The 20,585-nt window shown below is 45.6% G+C and overlaps 1 long non-coding RNA gene across 1 annotated transcript in view; it reads right to left on the reverse strand.

Annotated features, from left to right (window-relative positions):
• Positions 1 to 6,274, reverse strand: part of LOC138247396 (uncharacterized) — a 42,564-nt gene extending 36,290 nt beyond the window's left edge. The window contains exon 1 of the long non-coding RNA XR_011194487.1: positions 6,111 to 6,274. This is a non-coding gene — a long non-coding RNA (uncharacterized lncRNA). The remainder of the gene's footprint in view (positions 1 to 6,110) is intronic.
• Between the last annotated feature and the right edge of the window lie 14,311 nt (positions 6,275 to 20,585).

Consider the following 20,585-nt stretch of genomic DNA (forward strand, 5'->3'; position numbering starts at 1 on the left):
ACTAGAAATATCTGGATATGTGTTTTCAATGTAACACGATTCTGCTTATTGGGATTATTTGGTCACTAGCCCTTTGCTTTTTTGACCTCTTGTGATTTGAAAGATTTGAAAATAAAATGTTGTCATATAATGATATCTATCAGGATTATTTTGGCCACTAGGGCCTTACATTTTAGCTTTCGTGATGTGAATAGAAAGTGTAATTTTGATATGTCTGCAATAAAATACAGTGAAATTTAAAAGAATTCAGTTTGGCTATTTGGCCCCCCTTTTTTTGGAGGTATCAATATATAGATAATTCTCTTGGAAAAATCATTGTATGATGGTGTAACCCTAAGAAAAAATGTCAATTTTCAATGATGAAGAAAACTAAGAAAAATAAGCAATTTGATTTGTCACTTTACCATTGAAAATGAATGAATTCACGTTATATCATTACTTTTTTGGGACCTAATTTATTGTTATAATTAATGAATTTAGGGCCAGATGTAGCAAGGGTTTTGCGAGTCGCAAACGGCGAAAAACGCCGTTTGCGACTCGCAAAAGCCACTTTGCTATGTTGAAATGCATTTTGCGAGTCGGATCCGACTCGCAAAATGCATTTCCGAATCGCAAATAGGAAGGGGTGTTCCCTTCCTATTTGCGATTCGCAATGGTATGCAATTCCATTTGTGACCGCGTATGCGGTCGCAAATGGAGTCGCAGTTACCATCCACTTGAAGTGGATGGTAACCCATTTGCAAACGGGAAGGGGTCCCCATGGGACCCCTTCCCCTTTGTGAATGGACCCCAAAACATTTTTTCAGGGCAGGGAGTGGTCCAAGGGACCACTCCCTGCCCTGAAAAAACCGAAACAAAAGGTTTCGGATTTTTTTAAATGCAGCTCGTTTTCCCTTAGGGAAAACGGGCTACATTTCAAAAAAAAAAAAAACTGCTTTATTTAAAAGCAGGTCGCTAACATGGAGGCCTGCTGACTACAGCAGGCCTCCATGTTAGCGAGTGCCTATACTCGCAATGGGGTCGCAAACTGCGACCCACCTCATAAATATTTATGAGGTGGGTCTTTGCGACCCCATTGCGAGTTGCAGAAGGTGTCTGAGACACCTTTCTGCATAGCAAATTGCGACTTGCAATTTGCGAGTCGCACGGACTCGCAAATTGCAAGTCGCAATTTGCTTTCTTCCTGCATCTGGCCCTTAGTTTCTTACAAGGCAAAGAGAAAGTATTTTTTCTATGTTTATAATGTTTGTATATACATATATTTACGGTGAATCGGGCACAATTCTTTATACTAAGCCGTGACGAACACCCTTCCTGAGTTTAAATGCATAGCACAATAAAACTTTCCATAAAATGATTACACGCTGAGTGCAGTTTTCCTTTTGGTGACATTTCTCTAAAGGTTTTTGGATTACAAATTGTAAACGGATCTACACCCGTTCGTAAGCACCAGCCCCGATTAGTGGACGAGGTCGGCAGGATTGTGTATAATATAGTCGTGTACTTTATGCACTGAAAAAAACCAAAGATTACAGGGGCATTATAGTTAGGTTCAGGTTTTGCACACAAAAAAACACAGAAATTCAATAGTTATAGTTATTCTTATCTCAAGTAACAATAACTCGAGCCCTAAGGTAACTATAACTCATGCCCCTGCCATGTACAGTTTTCTCATCAATAATTTCACTGCAAATATTGCAGTGGTATTATCAATGATGTGATAGAAGATGTCATAAGTGATGTAATGTGTGAGGTTATTAGCAGAACATTGCGAGAGCATGAGTTAAAGTTACCTTAGGGCACAAACAGTGCTTTAATTGTAAAATAAAAAGTGCCTGAGCCCAAAGCGCTGTTCAGACACCTGCAGCAGGCTCTATAAAATGTCAGAGTGCAAATAGCAAGGGTGCACAGTTCTGAGTCCACCTCAGAACTCTTTAAATCACTGCTAGACATTAACTACCCATTATCTTACAGGCGTCTATTTTCTTCCTCAGTGACAGATTATCTGTATATCTCTTCCTCAGTCTTTTCGTTTTGTTTGTTATTCCGTCCCTAAGTATAAGTTCCCTGTAGCCCATGGTTTTGTAGAGAATTTCACACATTTTTAATATAAGTTGTACTGCCATGTGTAAGTGGTTGTGTGGATGTGTAGGGGGGTGTGAGTGTTTTTGTGGGTCTGTGAGATGGTGTATGAATGGGTGTCTGAGTGGTTGAGTGGCTGTGTGGGTCTGTGAGGGGCTGTGGCAGTGGTTTAGTAGCTCTGTGAGTGGGTGTGTGTGTGTGAATGGGTGTGTGAGTGGCTGTGTGCGTGGCTATGTGGTTCTGTGACTGGGTGTGGTGGGGTTTTATGGGTCTGTGAGTGGCTGTGTGTAGAAAGCAGGCTCTCTTTGTTATAATGTAAGCAGTTAGTTTCAAAAATTGACACAGTGCAATTTTCATAGTTCTTCAATGTTACCCTACAGGGGGGAAACAATGATGCAATTTCACAGATAAGTACACGACTTATGGTCCCAGTCTTCAGAGCTTTAGGTCAGCATCAGGCAAGGTTTAGGTTGGTAGCAAGGGTGCACCCACAGTGGCGCAGGGGCGGCTGGGTGCAGAGGTCAAAGTCGGAGTCGGTGCCCGATGTTAGTCAATAGAGACTGGGGTGGGGGAGCTGAAGGCACGCTGCTCCCAGCAAAGTACAAGCTGTGGCAGAGGTTGATCTACGGGGGTTGAGGCAAGCACCGGGGTGGGGGGACAAGGGAGCATCAAACTTACACCCTTAGTGGCACAGGGGCGGCTGGGTGCAGAGTGCCAACACAGCATTAGGCACCCAATGCTATTCAATGGAGACAGGAGGTATCTGCTGCAGTGCTGCTTACAGGTGGGTAAAGCGAGTCGGGGGTCAATCGTCTGTTGGTGAGGTAAGTACAAGGGGGCCACAAGGTGGCACCAAACCTAAACCCACAGGGGCGGCCTGTTGCAGAGTGCTAACATAGCCCCAGCTGCCCAATGTTATTTAAAGCCAGAGATCACTTTCAGAAACGGGCTGCAGGCTTAGGCCAGGAAGCTGGGAGAGGTCAACCAACAACTGCCCAGTTATGTTGAGATGCCATGGGTCGAAGGGACACCGATGGTTCAGCTCCCCAAGACCTGGAGGCTCGAGTGCAGTGGCACAGAGTGCAGTGCCAGAGAGCAGATTTGTAGAGTGCATTGGCGTACAGTGCAGTGGCTAAGAGTATCGTGGTGTAGAGTGCAGTGGCAGAGCATGCAGTGGTGCAGAGTGGAGTAGAGTGTTGTAGAGTGTTGTAGAGTGCAGTGGCGTAGAGTAGATTGTTGCAGAGTAGAGTGAAGTGGCATGGAGTAGAGAGGTGCAGGGTACAGTACAGCTGCGTAGAGTGGCATAGAGTGTAATGGCATGCAGTGGTGCACAGTAGATTACAGTGGCATACAGAGGCAGAGCCATATGCAGAGGCATAGGGTTTAGTGTTACAGAGTGAAGTGCATTGGAATATAATGTATTGGCATAAAGTGGAGTGGCATAGAGTGAGGTGGTGCAGAGAGCAGTGACAGAGTTCAGTTGTGTAGAATGCATTGGGGTATCGTGCAGTGGTTAAGAGTAAGGTGGCATAAGTGCATTGGCAGAGACTGGAGTGGTGCAGAGTGAAGGAGAAGTTTGTACAGTGCAGTGACAGAGTAGATTGCTGCAGAGAAGAGTGAAGTGGCATAGAGTGGAGAGGTGCAGGGTACAGCTCAGTTGCGTAGAGTGGCATAGAGTGTAATGGCATGCAGTGGTGCACAGTAGATTACAGTGGCATACAGTGAATTGGTGCAGAGTGCAGAGGCATAGGGTTTAGTGTTACAGAGTGAAGTGCATTGGAATATAGTGTATTGGCATAAAGTGCAGTGGCATAGAGTGCAGTGGTGTAGAGTGAGGTGGTGTAGAGAGCAGTGACAGAGTTCAGTTGTGTAGAATGCATTGGCGTATCGTGCAGTGGTTAAGAGTAAGGTGGCATAAGTGCATTGGCAGAGACTGGAGTGGTGCAGAGTGAAGGAGAAGTTTGTACAGTGCAGTGACAGAGTAGATTGCTGCAGAGAACAGTGAAGTGGCATAGAGTGGAGAGGTGCAGGGTACAGCTCAGTTGCTTAGAGTGGCATAGAGTGTAATGACATAAAGTGGAGTGCTTTGGCACAGAGATTAGAGTGGCATGCAGTGGATTGGTGCAGAGTGCAAGAACACAGAGTTGAGTGTTAAAGAGTAAAGTGCAGTGGCATAGAGTGTATTGGCATAGATTGCCGTGGTGTAGAGTGCAGTGTTGCAGAGTGGCTTAAAGTACATTGGCACAGAGTGGAGTTGTACAGAGTAGATTGGTGTGGCCTAGACCGGTGTGGTGTAGAGTGCAGTGTTGAAGAGTGCAGTGGTTCAGAGTGCAGTGGTTTAGAGTGCAGTGGCATGGTGTGGTGTAAAGTAGAGTAGTGCATTGTAGGGTACTGTGGTGTGGAGTGGTGCAGAATAGAGTGGAGGGGCGTAGTTGAATATTCCTGGTGTGGTAGCACACTGCCATTACAGACAACACATTTTCAATTGACATGCCCATTACATTTGCACAAACATACAGTTTTACTACAGTGCGCAGACGAAAATGTGTGTAAATTGCATCACCTACTTTAATGATACATTTTGATCATATTAAACTATTTGTTTCCAACACACTTCAGAAATAACAAAAATTGTACTTCATGGTCTAATTCAATCCACCTTAATCCACCCCACTCCAATTAAAAACCACCCACACCACCTTAATCCAACCCACAGCAACCCACCCCAATCCAATCCACCCCACCCCATTCCAATCCACCCCATTCCATTCCAACCTACTCCAGTCCAATCCACCACAATCTACCATACTCACATCCAGGCCACCCTACTTCAACCCACCCCAAAAATCCAATCAATTCCACTCCAATCCACCCCAACCCACTCCACCCCCCTCCCACCCACTTCACCCCAATCCAATCTGCTTCACCCCAATCCAAATCACCCCACCCCACCCAATTCAATCCATCCCAATCAATTCCACCCCAATCAATTCCACACCACTCAGTTCCACACCACTCAGTTCCACCCCAGTCCAGTCCGATCCACCCCTCTCCAGCCCAGTCCAATCCACCTCACTCCAGTCCAATTCACCACACTCCAGTCCAATTCACCATATTCATCCAATTCATTCCATATCCAATCCGCTCCAGTGCAATCCACCCCACTAAAGTTCACCCCACTCCACTCCAAGCCACCAAACTCCAGTCCAGTGATTCCAATCTACCCCACTCCAGTCCACCCCACTCCAATTCACCCCACTCAAAACTACCTCAGTCCAATCCACCCCACCCTAGTCCTATCACTTAAATCCAATCCACCCACCCCACTTCAATCCACCCCATTCCAATCTACACCACTCAATCCACCCACTCTACCCCAATCCACCCAACTCTACTTTAATCCACCCACTTACCTCAATTTACTCCAACCCACTCCACCCTATTCCACCCCACGCCACTCCACTCTCTGCCACTGACCCACTTCTCTACTCAACTCTAAGACTTTCTATTCACCTAGTCCACGCTAAGATACTCCACAGCAATACCTTAGCCATGCTCAACAGCAGTCACACCGATATACAACATGACTAAGCCAATCGCTCGTGTATAGGCGACACCTATTGGCTTTGCCAATGCTTGTTTTTGTGGGGGATGGTACAAATCCTTCTCATTGGCCCCGCATTGTTGGAAGCCCCGTTACAACTGATTACAGGGTAAGGGGCTCGATGCCCCACCCCTCACTAAGCCCTGCCTCTCCACTTACATGACACTACTAGTGATATCACTGCAAACGATTTATCATTGCAAAAGATAAACAGTTAATTTATATTCCGGTTATTCGCGTCCGTTGTCCTGTTGATTAAATCCTTCTGAAGCAAAACGGCTTAGTCATATCTAGGTAAAACGCCGAACATCAGGAAGATAACTATGCATTCAATAATTTTCTCTCATATTTTGTATCAGAAAACGACGTGCGTCGGGTGCGCGATCGTTTTTAAATACTAGGGTAGCACTTATTCAAAACTTACTAGTAAACAGAAACAGAAAAACTGAAATCATCCAGTACACAGCGGCTGCCATTCGTTCCTGTGCAGTGCTTCAGGCTCAGAAGAGAACGAGAGCAGGAACAATAGTTCACCTAGAGCCGCAGTTATTAACTAAGGGAGTAAACAAATCACAGGAAGTGATTTAGGAGGAAGAAAATACTTCTAACTACGGAAACTCAAGAGGTCCAATTACAGTGGTCTACTTTCACTGACAAGCATTGGCAAAGCCAATAAATTTTTGGAGGCCCATGGTATTTCCAAAGGCTTTTAGCGATGCTGTGCAGCATGTCTATAGAGGAGACCAAAAGGTGCTATGACGCTGCCGCAGTGGCCGTGTCTTTTTGAGCTGTGTGTGTGAAAGCTGAATTAATTACTAACAAATTTGCATTGATTAATGGCTAAGACTTTACATGAGAAAATGGGGTGTCTTGGAGAATATGCCTACTTGAGTGACCACCATAACGCGTACGACAATTAATAAAGAATTCACATTTATAGTTCAAATAACGTGCACATGTAGAATAAAATGTGTTAGTGGACCCTACTAATATATTAATGTTATGTATTTGTATAAATATAGTAGACGTTGATTTATCCTGAGATTAGGGGCCTAGTTGACAGAGCCTCATGTTAAGCTCCATGGCCTAAATTAATGTTCGTGTTTTGTGAAAGCAGAGAATTAATATTGTCTATTGGTCACACGACGCTGACCAAGCGATTTGTAAATGTCTAAAACGTTCTCATGAGAACTGCAAGTTGAAGCGTCCTGTACTAGAAGTTTATACTTTGTAGATTTGATGCATGAGAAGATGTTCCCAGGATTCAACAATGGCTGCACTGACTGCAGCTAGGATTGCAACTAAAAAGTTACCTGACGAAGCTGATGATGGGAACAGGAGAAGAGAAGCCAATCACTGACTTCTGACCCCTTTGTTGACAGAGCGGGCCAGCGACATCTGGGGGTTTGTTGACAAGGGGTGCTGCTGTGTGCAGATACTCGCCTGTGGGTGCATGGGGGGGTTGGACGCCCCCCCGTTCGAGCTGCTGGCCGCAGTGGGGCAGTGATTAGCGCACGTTTGGGACCTTCAACAGCATTTTTTGGACGACGCGCCTCCCCATCCCCCTTTCTGGGGCGAGTTCTTTATAGGATGGGGAAGTTGGCCCAGAAGAAACCCAAGCTCACGTTTGAGGGGAAAAAAGAAATGCAGTCAAGCTGGCAGGTCAGCGGATGATCTGCTGCAAGAAGACACTCTGTTGACCTCAGTGAAGACTATGTTTTTGGACCTTAAGCACAGATTGGCCAGGATTGATGCCAAGTTAGATCACTTGACCGAACAAATGGATCGTTTAAAAGAAAGGGTGGATGGCCATGATGCTCGCCTTGAGCAGTTGGAATCTCGTACCTCTGACGGTCGACATGGAGACGGGGAGAAGCTACTGCAAATGGAACACGTGTTAGAGGTAATCCGGAGCAAGAACGAGGACCTTGAAGCCCGCTCCCACCGCAATAATATCTGTATTTTGGGTCTACCGGAATCAACAGCCATGGGGCGCATGGAGGACTATGTGGAGACTATGGGGGTCATTCCAACCCTGGCGGTCATCGACCGCCAGGGTGGAGGACCACGGAAGCACCGCCAACAGGCTGGCGGTGCTTCCCTGCCCATTCTGACCGCGGCGGTAAAGCCGCGGTCAGAAAAGGGGATCTGGCGGTTTCCCGACGGATTTCCCCTGTCTGGGCTGAATCTCCATGGCGGCGCTGATTCCGACCCCCTTCCCGCCACCCTGTTTCTGGCGGTTTTTACCACCAGGAACAGGATGGCGGGAACGGGTGTTGTGGGGCCCCCTAACAGGGCCCCAGCATGATTTTCACTGTCTGCTTAGCAGACAGTGAAAATCGCGACGGGTGCAACTGCACCCGTCGCACCCCTGCAACACCGTCGGCTCCATTCGGAGCCGGCTTCTATGTTGCAGGGCCTTTCCCGCTGGGCCGGCGGGCGCCCGCCGGCCCAGCGGGAAAGCCAGAATGGCCGCCGAGGTCTTTTGACCGCGGAGCAGCCAAATGGCGGTGATCGCATGGCGGGCGGCTACCGCCGCCCACCGCGGTCAGAATGACCGCCTATGTTGTCTGCGCTCTTTCCTGGTGAACTCTCCCAGGTGCTGGTGGTGGAGCGGGCCCACAGGTAGCTTGGGCCAAGACCACAGCCTGGGAAGCCGGTGCGTCCAGTCATCGTGCGCCTATTGAACTATAGGGATAGCGACACAATACTTCAGCTAGCTAGAGAGCGCCGTCCCGTGATTTATAACAACAATGAGCTCAACATCTTCTCAGACTACACCCCGAGGGTGCAGGTGGCTCGCAGGGTGTTCCTCCCAGCCAAACGCACTTTGAGCCAGACGGATGCCAAATATTCCCTCATTTATCCGGCCAAATTGCGGGTACAGCACAAGGGCAAGCTACACTTTTTTACTGACCTGAAACTGGCAATCAACTATGCCAAAACTGTCCTAAAAAGGCGACCCCGGACAGCTCGCAGGGTGCTGGCTGAGGTGGCCACACTCTTAGTGATAATGACTGAAAGCAATTTGTTGTTGGAAGACGCCTGTGGCCCTGAACTGCAATTTGGGGCCTGTTGGGCCTCTATTGAGCCTCGGTCCTCAGTGAAGCCTGTCTCGTTGTATAACTGGTGCCGTGAGGGCTCCTACCCACCCATCCAAATCAGGGTGGATAATAGACGGCCACACTGACGACCCACTGGATGAGTCCAATCAAGTTGCTTGTTGATATGTTGTGGGACATGTGTCTGGGTGCGGGGGAATTTGTAGGGCTGGCTCAATTGGGGGATCAGCGTGGGCAGGGGGTGGTTGTTGTCTTGTTGATTATTGCACTCTTTGCTTTCTCTTTACCTTTGTATCTCTGTATTTCCCTGTCCTTGACGCTGTTTCACATTGTGACTAGGTGTGAAATGGCTGTGGTGCAGCCGAGGCATTTGCTATGATAGCTCCTAGGGAGGTGACATATGGGAACTGTATGACCTGGAATGTTCGGGGGCTGAACGATGGGCAAAAGATGCAATTGATCTCTGCAGCGTCATGCGGTAGATGTTTGTATGCTTCAAGAAATTCACCTGACTGCTGCCACGAAACACAGGGTAAGGGCTGGCTGGATTGGGGAGTGTCTTCTGGCTGTGTATTCGAGCTATGTGCGAGGGGTTACCATTTTGATTAGAAGGGGACTGCAATGGAGTACTGAGAAAGTGGTTATAGACCCACAAGGTCGTTATGTCCTTCTGCATGGTACACTGCATGACAGACCGTTCCGTCTGGTGTCCGTATACGGTCCCAATGTGGATGGCCCGCAGTTCTTTGAGGGGGTGTGGCGCTTGATGTGCTCCTTGGGGCTGTGGGCAATATTGTGGGTTGGTGACTTCAATGTGGTTCTGGATGCAGTGGCGGATCGTGAGAGTAGGGCGCGACCTCAGCATGTGGCGGCCACGGGCTGCTTGCTCGAATCATGACGGAGGGTGCTGGGGTAGATTTATGGAGGGTAAAACATGGCGCTGATTGAGAGGGAACATGCGTTAACACAGTCCATAACAGCTGGTCACAGATTGATAGATGGCTTGGTACCAGAGACGTGGAGCTCTGGACGGAGACTATTGAACACATGCCTCAAACCTTGTCGGACCATTCTCCGGTTCTTCTAAAGCTGGGGATTCCTGGGGGCACGCGCCATGATTTTTTGTGGAGACTACTGCGTAATGCATTGAAAGATCCAGTCTTTAGAGAGAAGGTGCGAGCGGCTATAAAGGAGTACTTTGCGGTTAATAAGGGCTCAGTTTCGTCGTCTGGCACCCTGTGGGAGGCATTCAAGGTGGTGATCCGGGGGATTTGTTTAGCTAAACAACATGGCGTGCTCAGGGCGATACACTGGGAACTGGCTGATCTGGAGGCCCAGGTAATTGCGTTGGAGAAACGACTATACGCCGGCATGTCTAATGCCCTCCTGGCTGATTTCCGGGAGAGGCTGTCGGAGTATGAGGAGGCAGCGCTTCGTGAGCTCTGCTTTCTGGGTAGAGAGGCTAAAGTGAGACGGTATGGAGAGGGCGAGCGGACTGGTAGAACGCTGGCATAAATGCTGCGTCAACCATGGGCTGCAAATTATATTGTGAAACTATTTGACTCTGCTGGCGACCGTCGGCGGGTGATGACGAGGACAGGCAGGTGCTGACTGGGGTCTATGCTTCCCTTTATTCTGCTTTGGAGCAACCGGGCATAGAGTCCAATACAGAATATTTTGAGGATGTCAGCATGCTCTGGCTGGATAACACGCACCGGCAATATCTGGACTCACCGTTCTCTGTTGAGGATATAGTACAGGTCATCCACAGCCTGCCTGGAGATAAGGCTCCCGGCCTAGATGAGCTCACTGTGGCCTTTTATAAGGAATATGCAGACTTGTTGGCCCCGCATTTACTAGATGTGTGTGCCGAGGCGCTTGAGTGTGGCACCCTGCCGCTGTCATTGCTTGAGGCCCTCATAGTTACTATACTGAAGCCGTGTAAGGACCCGTGCTCTTGTGACTCGTATAGGCCATTGTCGCTTATAAATCTGGATAATAAGATAGTAGCAAAGCCACCACAGTGCAATATTGCTCAAGATATCCTCTGAGCTGGGCCGATGGCCCGGTCCGTTATTTGGGCATCTGGGTGTCCAGGGAGCTAGATGAATTATAGTCAGCCAACTACGGTAGGGCTATTGGGTGGCTGGAAGACAAGGTCGGGGTGTGGCACTCCTTACCTCTTTCGCTGACTGGCCCTATAGCTATTGTGAAGATGATGGTCCTGCCCAAATTTCTCTATCTGTTTACCAACAGCCCTCTCGTGCTCACTTCCAGCTTCCGGAGAAGACTTAGGTCTCTACTTATATCCTTGGTTTGGGCCGGTAAGCAGCCCAGGATATCATGGGAGACGTTCATGCTGCCAGTCGAGCCGGGAGGATTGGCTGCTCCAGATTTGGAACTCCATTATAATTGTGCACAGGCCCATTATGCGCATTTCTGGATGCACCCCATAAAATATTTACCGCACTTGGCTCCAGAACAAGACTCGATTTGGCCCGCCTGACTGTCTGGAGTGCTACATGACAAGCCTAGCTCTGGGTCGCGGGGCATGGATACGGTGACATGCATGGTGCGGGCCTGGCAGGTGCTTCTGTGGCAGGCTAGAGCCAGGGTGCCATTTGCACCCTCAGCGCCGGTGCGAGACGTTGTGCACCCACGTGTATTAGGAGGTGGCCGGCTGGATGAGCATTTGTCCGAATTGCATCTGACGACTCTGGGTTCCTGGTATCCTGAGAACTCATTTATTTCTTCTGAAGCTGCGCCTTGTGCGCCATGTGATACCATGCAGTTTCGGCTCACTAACCTTCAGATCAGGGAATTCCTGCGATCCAGGTACCCTGATTTCCCTACGGCACGTCTAACGAGCCGCGTCTTGGAGTTACTGTATAGGTCCTCATCTCCCCGCTGCCTCATTACAAGCTTGTATGTGTGTATGCAGACGACTGCACCCGTGGCATCATCTAGGGCAGTAATACTCAAAGTATGGCCCGGGGGGCGCATGCAGCCCTTCTGCCATTTACATGCGGCCCCCAGGTCAACAGCAGCACTCTGCTGCTGTTTATTCGACTCGGCACTAGCACTAAAAAAAAATTAAAGAAACAGGAAAGTATGTATTTGGAGGGTATTTGAAGTTCAAGAAAGGGAGTAACTAGGGTGTCTAGGACCTCTGAACTTTAGAAACACCTTTATTATTAAAGACATTTTGCAGCAAATGTATAAAAGTATGATCTGACTGACATTTAAAAAGTGGATTTCATTAACCTGCAGAACCGCTTCACCTTAGTACACAAGATGATATCACTGCATTGTGAAGTATTTTTTTTTAAAGTGATAGTTTTCAAACAAGAATTTAGAAACTATCATTCCCCCCTCTGCTCAAGACTCTGACAACAATGTGAATTGTGAACTAAGAGGCAAGTGAGTTGTTATGTGAATTCTTTGGGACGCCTGTGTTTCTATTATACATGAACAACGTTATAGTTTATTAAATCAGACACAAAGTTTTATACAGCATACATTCTGATGAGGTATTTCAAGGTCTTTGTATGTGATGATGAAGAAAAAGGAATAAAGGAGGTAAAGTGAAATAAAACATTTGCCTAGGATCACACAATTTGGTTAAGTGGAGAAGCCGGAATTTATACCTGTTTCTGGTTTCACGTTGTGCAATTCAGACACTAGATGTATACGCTTCTCTACAACCACTTTACCACTACCTCTCCCCACCACCAGCCCTCCGACCGCCACCCTGCTGGCATCAATGCGGCCCTCAGTCACATCACAGACCAAACAGTGCGGCTCCTGAGAAAATGTTTGTGAGTACCCATGGTCTAGGGCAAGAGCGAAGTGGGAGTCGGATGTCGGGGAGACCCTGTCAGATGATGTATGGTGATATTGCTGTGCGCACATGCGGGAGCTCTTCCCCAATTACAGGTTACGCTTATTGCATTTAAAATTTCTGCACCGCTTGTATTACACGAAGCGTTGCCTTAAGAAGATGGGCATCTGGTCTGATGACAGATGCGACAGGTGCACGGCGCTGGGGGCAGATTTCCTGCACCTGGCGTGGGGCTGCGGGGTCCTGGGGGGCTTCTGGACAGATGTGCTGAGTGCGCTGGAGGATATGGTCGGGTTTAAATTACAGAGGTCCCCTAAACTTGCTCTTCTGGGTTATGTTGGACAGATTCCCCCTGAGAAAAGGAGATTAGTGGGGTTACGTTTGGTGCTGGTGAAGCGCAGAGTGGCGATGTGCTGGGGAAGAGGGCAGGCACCTTGTCACCAGGATTGGCTGCGGGATGCTGCGTACTGCCAGGAGCAACTAGCAACTTATTGGGAGCTGATGTCACCCAGCTCTCGACCAAGGGATGTGTGGTCCCCTCTGCGAACCTTCCTTGAATGTGGGCAGCAGAATGGTGGGAAGGCAACTGGTGTTTAGTGCTGCCTGTTTTGTTGCACCCCCTCTCCTCCTTCCCCCTCCCTCCTTCCTCCTCTGTTCCAATGAGAATACGCTCTGCTTGCTCCGATTGGCTGTGATAAATGTGAGGACTTCCTTCTTTCTTCCTGTTTCTCTTTTTTTCTCTCTTCTCTGGTTATCCTTTCTCATTCCTTTGTTTCCCATTGCTGATGGGGACATGCATAATCGGGCTATTTGCCTCTTGTCTGCCTGCATTTTGTTTGCATGGAAATGTATTGCAGGTAACATCGTTGATGGGTGCGATGTGACTATTCATCAGGTTCTAATATCTGATGTGATTTTTACAGCCTGCTCTTTGGTCATTCTGCCTGACGCATCTGAGTTGTTTCTTGTTCTGTGTCATACTACTTTGAAAATGCAATAAATGAAAATTAAAAAGAAAAAAAGTTGCAATTAACTCCTTTTAGCAAATAAAGCACGTTTTTTTATAGGTCAATCACCCTTTTACAATATTACCCACTATTTACTGCTATGGGAACACATGAGCTATGCATAACATAATATGGGCATTAAACTGCAGTTTCCCTGAGAGTGACTTTCTTGAAATTAACTGATATTATATTTAGAGACCTTGCTAAGCCACATGTAACACAAGTCAGTAATGATCAAGTCAATTAAATGCTACACACTAGTCAGTCAAATTACTGCTTTAAATTCATTAAGTCAAATACATCAAAAAGTGATATACCACTAGCTATGCACTCAGCATTGGCATATGGCAACATTCCTGAGAGGACTGTTTTAAGGCATTGTATATTGTTGAATTTTAAGGTTTTATAGTTTGTTCGTGGTCCATTCTACCTGTTGCCCGTGCACTTTTTTTTGCACGACACCCTTCAATTTACTCTTACTCTACTCAGATGTATTCATAAGTGAGTTTCTACTCTAGCAATTTTGTGGCTCTTGGTTTACACCTTCCTAAAGCATGATCCATGGGCAACTGGTCCCCTATTGCACTTGCTTTTTAAACGAACTCAGAACCTGCTTCAACATGCATGCATTTAAAAGGTTACAAGAAACTTTGTTTCCTCTATGAAAATAATGAAAATATGCCTAAAATACATCCCACATTTCAATTTATGTTGTACCATATGAAAAGTGATGAATTCCCACCTCATGTAGAAACCTAGACATATTCCTCTAAGTACTACAGAAAAGTAGGGCACAAAAGCATCCATGGATAGATTTAGAGCTGGCCACTTAGAACACAAGAGACGGTTCCACTGAGTGGTCATAATATAAATTCAGCTCCAGTTACTGCCAATTATGCATCACCCCAGGTTTTTCATATTTTAATGGATCCTAATTTTGATGGACTTCGAACTCCGTGCACCTTACCCCGCTAACCTTTCCTATACGGTCAGTACATGGTGTAGAATTAAACCTCTTGCATGGAAAGTTAAGTGCCACCTGTGGAATGCAGCACCTATGTGCCATCAACTACAGTGACAATGAAAACATGGCCTACCCTGTATAGCCTGGCAGAAGCAGACTAAACCTTGCTGCACAGACATTTAACAATCACCCTTTTGTGAGGTAGGAAACCCTGATTTTACATATTAAATACATCACCCCAATGTGCACCTTGCTGCCCAGAAAGTAGAGTCCATACTATTTAGAGTGAAAAATGTGTGACATTAGAAATGGCATGTTCCCCTAGCGATGAGACTCAAAACAACACTGTCACTGGTCAGGCTGTACCTGGCACATAGAAAAAGTCAAAGTATAGATTATACACTTTCATCCATAACTTTTGACCTTTATCAGTTACAGGCTCAATTCCAAGATTTATTTTTATATTTAATAAAAATACAATCTAATAGTAAAGCCAGATTTCTATTAAATATATAGAAGATGTAACTTTTAGAAAGTTATCTTTACAATGCCTGAAGATGCTGGAGGCTAATTTGCATTAAAGCTCCAGCAACTGTCAGCCTGTACTTGGTCTAAATTAGGTGAGAAAGAGGTGTGAAAACGAAACTGCTCCCAGGGCAGAAACAATGTTCTGGGAGTGGGAGGTGTATTCTTCCCCTGGCAGAAAAGCCAGCCTGGCTGGACACAGGAGAGTCACTTCAAAGGCACCTGTCTTTTCACAAGCAATGTTAGGTGGCCCCTGGAAAGGCCCACCCTTTTCCCACATACTCAGGACGGAACCAACCCCAGTGGGAGCAAAGCTATCCCCAGAACCGGTTTTGAGTGACCATGGAGGAGGGCACTGCTAATTACATCCTTGACACCTATGTGTGGGCAAACAGGCTCTGCAGAAAGGGAGAAGAACTGTGGGATTGTTTGTAGTAGGGCAAACAGGAACTTCTGAACAAGTGGAAAGGGTTGTCCTCAGGAACTTTTACCGTATTTATAAGAAGTGCCCAAAAGTTACCAACCATGCACTAGCTGGTGCCAGGCATAAATGTGGCACCCCAGGCTGTCATCCTCAGGATACGTTCTGGACCTGTAGACCATGAGAAGAGGACTGGCCTGCTGTCTGTAACCTGACAGAAGCCCTGAAAGACTTGACCTGCTCCCTCTTGTACTTAGGACAAATATGTGAAATACGATGGTCAGTTGGCTTACCTTATTTGTGGATACTGGGACACAACAAGCTCCAAAAGGCCTTCTTCTGTAAGGTGCTCAGCTGATCAGTGGCAACTGGACGTCCTCTATACTTTGCTGTTGGCCTCTGCCTAACACCCATAGAGTCTCTAAGTGCTTTCCCCTGAGATTCTGGGGGCCTTAAAAGTGTATTCCTGTGGTTTTAGCGGCACCAGAAGAAAGTCTGGGAACATTTGAAAACTTTTGCTCCAGAGAACTAAACTTTCAGGAGGTCTTGCCGCAAAAACTGTCTGACAAGTAGTTCCACAGCATAGGACTGAATTTCAGCTTTGTTACGGTCAAGGCTCAGAGCATCTCCTAAAAATACGACTAAGTCCTATCTGGGACTTGAACAATTTTCAGGGAGAAAGCTACAAAGTTCCTGGGCTCCAGCGGGACCAACCTGCTTCAAGTGTCAACACTCGGTTCCACGGGGACGTCTACAATTTCAGGGGTGGCACGTTCAGGGAGAATTTTTCTTCTCAAAAAGTGACAAATTCTCTTTCTGTATTGGAATGTAGAAGATAATGTCAACACTTCTCTTCAAATAATGATAAAGTCCCTTTACAAAGTGTGATTTTGAAACTCTTTCAAACTTTTTGACTTCCATATTTTTCACCAAGACCAATCCACTTGTTATATCTGACCAGAGCTCCATCGCAGTCGACCTCAAATTGTACCTCGGTCTCGCTCTACCGGTCCCACAGACTATCATTAACACTTTTGATTTTCAACATTATTTCTATTTAAAACGTGATATATCATATCTTCGAGTCTCCTTATTGGACTTTTGTTGTTTTGATGTCCTATTGTTTATTACATTTTACTTTGTTATTCCAATTTGGTTTGGGATTTTTATTGTTTTGTGTTTTGACCTTTTTCCTTTTTTGGTCCTGCATAAATATGTTACACATTTCCCTAAATAAAGCCTGTCTGCTTTGTGCTATAGCTACCACAGAGTTGACCTTATTTCAATTTAGTGAATTGGAGGGTTCACGCTGACAAGAAGTGGTATTACTCCTAAATAAGTCCACATTATTAAAGATTTTTCATAACTAAAGTATGCAAACATTTGGCTTTGCGGTTAAAGTTTATAGTTGAGTTCACACTGTTTACCAACTCCTTACTTGGCCTGCTTGATGTAGCATACGTTTCCTCATCTCCACCAGTGACATCACACATCACTGACCTCTGGTCATTAGCACTAAGCAAAAGAGGTTCTATAGGGTGCTCGTATGTGCATTAATTTTTCTGCCCTATTCGTAAGCCTCAATTTTGCTAATTTTCACATATTTCATATACATGTGCACCAACTTGTGACAGTTCATGGTTAGAGTCAGTAGCTCCAAATAATATTTGATAACTGAGATTATGTTATGTTTCAGAGGCACTTCCTTTTACATTTTCTTTAAACAGTTGGTGTGGCGAGTGCTGTGACAATATTTTGTGCACTTTAAAATTGGATTGTATGTTTTGTTTAGGACATTACATAGTGCAGTATTCTTGGGTGGCCACCACAGGGCAGGGATGTAACTGTCAACAGCGCAGCAGGTGTACTAATACCAGGACCTACAGCACTGAGAGCCCTACTGAACCCTGATTATTATGGTATCCTACAACCCAACCATCGGTGAAGTGGGCCCATTATTCTTGGTTTCTCTATGGCCTGGGACACCTTACTTTTCTACTGCCACAGAGAACTCTGTCCAATATTAACATTTTTTTTTCAATCACACAATGTATTGCCAAGCACACCGTTACCTATATGTCATGTGAAGGAGGATTTCAGTTGTTCATTTTTCAAAGTGGGGCAAAGTAAACTGCGAGGGGTATTTTATGATAATCTTTTCTAAACAGGGTGCTGTAAGCAGTGTGTGGAAAACTGGACAGTTCCAAATGGTGCCTGTAACAAGTAATGGGCAATTGCTTGAATTGGGCTTCTTGCAGAGCACAGGATGTGTCACAGTAGTAGTGAGGACTCAATTACATAAAAATCATGTGATTCAGTACCACAGATAGGATGCAATGGGCCCTCGTGCAAACAAAGAATGTAAGGCCTGATTTAGATTTTGGTGGACAGGTTACTCCTTCACCATGGTGACGGATAGCCCATCCCCTGAAATATAAATCCCATAGGATATAATGGGATTTATATTTTGTAGACTGGCTATCCGTCACCGTTGTGATGGAGTAGTCCATCCGCCGAAATCTAAATCAGGCCTTAAGTACCTTTGACTGCTGTTGGGATAGTAAAATATGGCAACATCTCAGGGAGGTCGTGGTTAAACGGAGATTACCCTTTTCTCACATGTGCAACATGTCCCAGTCATACACACAGGCAATGAGAGAGATGCAGTAACGTTTCAATAGGTTTTATTAACAAGACTGCAATCTACTTTATATTGCATGGGCTGCAATGATTAGGATAATGAACAATGCAAGAAACTGAATGGTAAAAACAAGAGTCATGAATACACCATCTTGCAATAACATAAAATGTGGAATAGATGTGAAGTAGGCCCTAATACCAGAGCATGATGAACCTAATCTCTAACCTAAAGAGAGCTAGGTGTGTTAAACCTAATCTGCCAGTACCATGTCTATGAGAAAAGCCCCCCAACCCTCATTACCTTGGAATGAGGTCTATAGATCAGACTCCGAGGGGACACAAAGACCTGGTCAGCATTAAGGTGATGTGTAGCATAGATAGTGCCAATGGCATCTGGTATGAATTCCTCTGATTATCTTGTCTTTGTGAGCTGTATTTATACAGATCTTGTAGGACCCTTGACACAGGTATGTTCCCAAACAATAGATAAGAAGGCATGCTTGGGGCGGCAATTATATAAACAATTCCCTGAAAAGGTACATTATGTTACTGTTGCACTAAAGTAGGAAAGTACATAATGTGAATACCTACCTATCTCATTTATCTTTGATGCTGATAGGGGCCCCTTTACAGAGCGGCACTGATAAGGTGAAACTAAAACATCTACCTAACTATAAACAAGGCAGCCATCTTGGAAGAAATAATTAAATAAATGTGGTAAAACAGAGCAGGCTAAGTAGGTTAAAAGTCACTAGGTGACAGGGGCACAGACCTGCAAGTCAGAAGGCTAAGCTAAACTCCTGATTCCCATTAAAACTAAATAGGATCCACTACACCACCTACTGGAAGGAGATATTGGCACAGAGAGTGCTCCATTGCTTGGGACACATTAAAACCACCATAGGGTATCCCCTTCCTGCCTCCTATGGTATGGTTATCCTTGAGATACCCTATGGTGTCTTTAATGTGTCCCAAGCAATGGGACACTATCCCCGTCGTGTCTCCTATGATATGGATATCTTGGGAATTCGACCACTTGCCCTTGAGGTGAAAACCCATGCAGATTGGAAGCTTGTTAGCCACAAGCTAATGCTGCATGGCAGCTTATACCATTAATATGGAAGAAGACAAATGCTCCCTCCCTTGTCTCTGGCATGAGCTGGCAATGGAATAATGTTCACACAACCTAGGTAGGACAGAAACTAAGAGCCAGATGTACATGCGTTTTGAATTGCGAGTTCCTAATTGTGATTCTATACGAATTGCAATAAGGAAATCAAATTTCAAATGTTTGAAACTCGTTTGAGTTTCATTTGCGATTACCATGGTTTGCAAATAGACTGATCTCATTAATAATCATGAGGTAGGTCTCGGTTTGCAACCCACTGGGAATCACAAAAAAATCACAGGGATGGTGGCCTGCTGGGGTAAGCAGGCCACCATGTCTGTGATAGCTTTTAAATAAGGCAATCTTTTTTAAAATGCAGCCCATTTCCCTTGAAGGAAAATGGGCTGCATTTGAAAAACGAAAATGAGAAGTTTTCTTTTCATTTTTTGAGTAGGTAGTGTTCCGTGGGAAAAAATGCTTACAAAATGCTTTTACAGACATTCACGAAGGGGAAGCAGAATTTGGAATTGGTGGTAACCTGCAAATGTTTTGCAACCATATTTCGGTCGTAAAACATTCAGACATACCACTGTGATTCGGATTTAGGAAGGGACGCCCTAAACACGCTCCTTCCTGTGCAATGCCAAATTGTGATTCGGTAAGAAGTTAGCGAATCACAATTTTGCATTCGAACATGACAAACAGCTTTTTAGCAGTCGCAAACGGCCTGATTTTGCAAATCCGGGAATTTGCGACTGCTAAAATGTTTTGATTATCTGGCCTTACATTTTAACATGTTTGGGGTCCTTTAATACAATATTTGTCCTGCTTGAAGCTCCCCTTCTTCAATCCACCGTAGCTCAGGATATTGCAACTTTTTGAATGACTCTTTCCCAACAGATGACTCCACTGTCCAGCCCTTTTCTCCCCCCCCACTCTCTGCGACAGTTATGCATGTACTCCCGCACAACACCACTTAGTCTGTGTAATGCTCTGTACTTGACATTGACCTAAATTTGTTGTACATAGATGTTTTTATGTTTCTACTTCCTTATTATGTGGCATGACTGGCATCAGGAGTCTTTCTTACGTATATTTCTGATCCTTACTTTGCTTACTTCTGCTCATTGTTCTGGGCTCCAATTTCTGTTTTTTTTTTTGCTGCAGAATACCAGGGCCTTTGGCTCTCTTATATCTCCTGAGGTTCTGTCCGGTTGGACCCAACAGGCCATTATTGTTTTAGGGAAAGCAAATTGCACTATATCTACAGAGAGGCGCCGTTCCCTTCTAATCAAAATTGATCCTAAATTGGGTGATTTGGCGTCTTCAGA

Source organism: Pleurodeles waltl, chromosome 7, assembly GCF_031143425.1.
Source record: "Pleurodeles waltl isolate 20211129_DDA chromosome 7, aPleWal1.hap1.20221129, whole genome shotgun sequence".
NCBI classification, from domain to species: Eukaryota; Metazoa; Chordata; class Amphibia; order Caudata; family Salamandridae; genus Pleurodeles; species Pleurodeles waltl.